The sequence below is a fragment of the Charadrius vociferus genome, unplaced genomic scaffold, assembly GCF_000708025.1.
Source record: "Charadrius vociferus isolate BGI_N301 unplaced genomic scaffold, ASM70802v2 scaffold343, whole genome shotgun sequence".
Classification (NCBI taxonomy): domain Eukaryota; kingdom Metazoa; phylum Chordata; class Aves; order Charadriiformes; family Charadriidae; genus Charadrius; species Charadrius vociferus.
The window spans coordinates 716,553-719,673 of record NW_009647952.1 but is presented as its reverse complement, the minus strand read 5'-3'; positions in this window follow the sequence as shown (position 1 = coordinate 719,673).

Genomic DNA, 3,121 nt, shown 5'->3' with positions numbered 1-3,121 from the left:
AGTTATACAGACAACTGAAAAAAAAATGATTGGATTCAAATGCACAGTACTGAAATGAGAAAGGAAACACCTTGAATATGAATGAGTTTGTATAACTTGAACCTGCAAATGTGGGTTTGTTAGTCACAAAACCTATGAAAGCCAGCTTCAGAATATGGCAGGACCTAATATGGTTAATTGGAGTTAATTATACGTAATTATGTATGTGCCATATTGCAGAGTTATCTCAAAACAAGTATGTTTAATAGCTACAAATAGCATGTATAATATGGAGCATTATAATGAAGATTTAAAGAAAAAACATATTAGATATGCACAAAAGCAGACATTGCCAACTGCTGAACAGCAGTGACTGCTCACACCTTCCGAGAGCATCTGCAAGGGGCTACACTGGACTCCCTTCCCCCCCAACACTCACTTGCTGAAAGACACCCACCACCTTCCTCCTGCCAGCTGCATCCCACAGAGAGCACACAGGCCTGACCACCCAGCTGTCCCCCACTGGCAAAAATCCTTTCCACAGACAAAAATCTGCAGTCCTCACAGGCTAACAGAAAGTGTCACTGCTGGTGAGTTCAAGTGGGCAAAGGGGCCAAGAAACACTATCCTATTGTCGTGGTTTGGCCTCAGCCAGCAACAAAGAACCACACAGCCACTCGCACAACTCCCACAGTCGTGGAAAAAGAAATCGTCAGGGCAAAACTCGTAGGTTAAAAGAGTGCAATTTAACAGAACAGCAAAAGAAAAGATGAAAACGCGATTACAGTACCGCCGCGAAACGCACCGACCGCACCAGCACCGCCGCAGCCCACCCCCAAGTGGCGACTGCTCTCCTCGCCCCGGCTAGCTCCTCTTATAGCTCGGGCATGGGTCACGTGGTATGGAATACCTGCCCCCTGCCGGCTCCTGGGGAGGTTAACCCCATCCCTGCCGGAACCAGGACACCTATCTGTGTCAGCAAGTCAGTCCTGCTCTGTGGCTGATGACCTGATGGTCAGGTCCAGACACTTCACAAAACCACTGCCTGATGTGCTCCATAAGGAAAACAAGTATTCAAGCACAGCCACCTGGCCTGGGACTGCCAAGGAAACTGTCTCAAGCTCAGAGAAGGCAGTGGTTGTTATGAAGAGCTTAAGAGAAGAGAAAAATTAAAAATCAAACCCATCACCCAAAGACATTTTTTCTCAAACTGGTAATAGGATTCCGATATAGCGAGAGCCTTAGCAGAAGAAAGGAGAGTCAGCCCACACCCCCAGTAAACAGTCGGAGATAACTGGGTCTTTTCAGAATTTTCAGCCCACTTTGCTGTGCCTTGAGAGCTTGCTTGAGACAAATTAGCTCAGCACCTCCCCAAGAAGCTGGTAAGGGCTGGAGGCTAGTTCACAACCCCTTACAGCAGTCTATATTGATGTAGTACCAACATCTCCTATGTTTAAGTGTTCAGCCACCTGTGACTCCAATAGGAAATGGGTTTCATGCTGGGTTTCATGCACTTAAAATCATTCCTTCTCCTCCAAGGCACAGTCAGTGTACATGATGGACTCATATCAGTTGGTCTTCCCCGGCTGTCAGCCCCAAGACTGCAGCTGGGTTTTCTCCTGCCCAAGAAAAACGAATTATCTGTACAGCATTGAAGTTTTGAAAGCTGCAATTTTGCCCAGGGTTATTGCCAGCTGAGAAGATCACTGCCTACCAAATGATAGCAAGGATAGTTCACTTACAACACAGACCCATGTTGAAAAACAGTAGGATTAGATCTGGGGAAAGAACTGAAATTCAAGCACACTGGGATATTGCCTAATCAGTTTCTGTTGATCTATATGAGCTTATTTTCCCATTCTAGTTCAAAGTTTAATATCACCATCTCACCAAGAATAGACATAAACAGCTTGAACATCCTTCAAGTAATAAGAAATAGCAAACCCAAATCTTTCTAAGAGTTGACAGCACATAGCTACAAAGCTTTTGCCATAAATGTTGATAACCTGAGCTCTGGCACAAGACAGCCAGTAATAACCCAGTGTTAAAAAAAAATAATAATAAAGAAATAGGCAAGTCTTTCACTTCTTTTTCACACTCTTATGTTCTTGAAGGCAAGCCAGAAAAGAGGTTCTGGGACATGAAATACCACTATGAGGTAGCAAGTGAAGCAAACAAACAAAAAAAAAAGTTAGCTTAACAACTGAGTGAGGAATTTAAATAGTCAATAGGCGGGAATGAAGGGATCCAGCAAACAGAAAGTAGTAAGTTGTAAGTGCAGTGGGAGGTTATTCCATGCTTTTGAAGATGAAGGCATGAAAGAAAAGCCTGAAATGAAGACAGTGATGAGAACACCTGAAAAAATTGTAGACATCAACAGCAGATAAAAGGATGAGGCATGCTGAGCATCCTTTACATCATCCTTTCTGAAAAAAGATTAAAAAAAAAAAAAAAGAAAAGAAAAAAAATCCCTGAGAAAAGCACCTGAAATTCAAATAGTAATATGTAGCATAGGAGGAGAAAAGAGAGGAAAGGAGAAAATGCTTGTAGATATACCGAGCAAGATAGATCTTTAGCTCTGGTCAATGCACAGGGCAAAAAAATATGCAGCAAAGAAAGACTCCTACTAGAGGGATGAGGCACTCCCACTAGAGTAGAGATAGTGTTTGCACTCAGATAAGGAGGAGGAGAGTTAAGCAGGAGAAGGAGATGGAATGGCCAGGAAGAAAGGAGCAGCAAGCCTAACAGAGAAAGAGAAAGAAAGGCTGTATGTAGGAAAAAACAATATTGAAAAGACAGAAGAATGATAAGGGAGAGAACTGGAAATCCACCTCTAAACCAGAGAGGGGCAGATTTACATGAGACAGGACTCTGTTAAAAAAAAAAATTAAATCTGCCACCAGAGGAAAAAATCCAAGAGCACTAGCCACCAGCCAGGAGCAAGCCATGGTGAAGAGAGAGGGTGAAATGAAGCACATGACATGGAAGCAAAAGAGCAAGAATGGAAGAAGACCTCACCCAAAATTATGGTCAAGAGTTGGAGACCAAGGTGACAACTATGAAGTGTCAAGCAGAGGGACACTGCACAAAAGATTAACATGAAAAAGAGCCTGCCTGATATGTAAATAGGAAGATAGGGAAA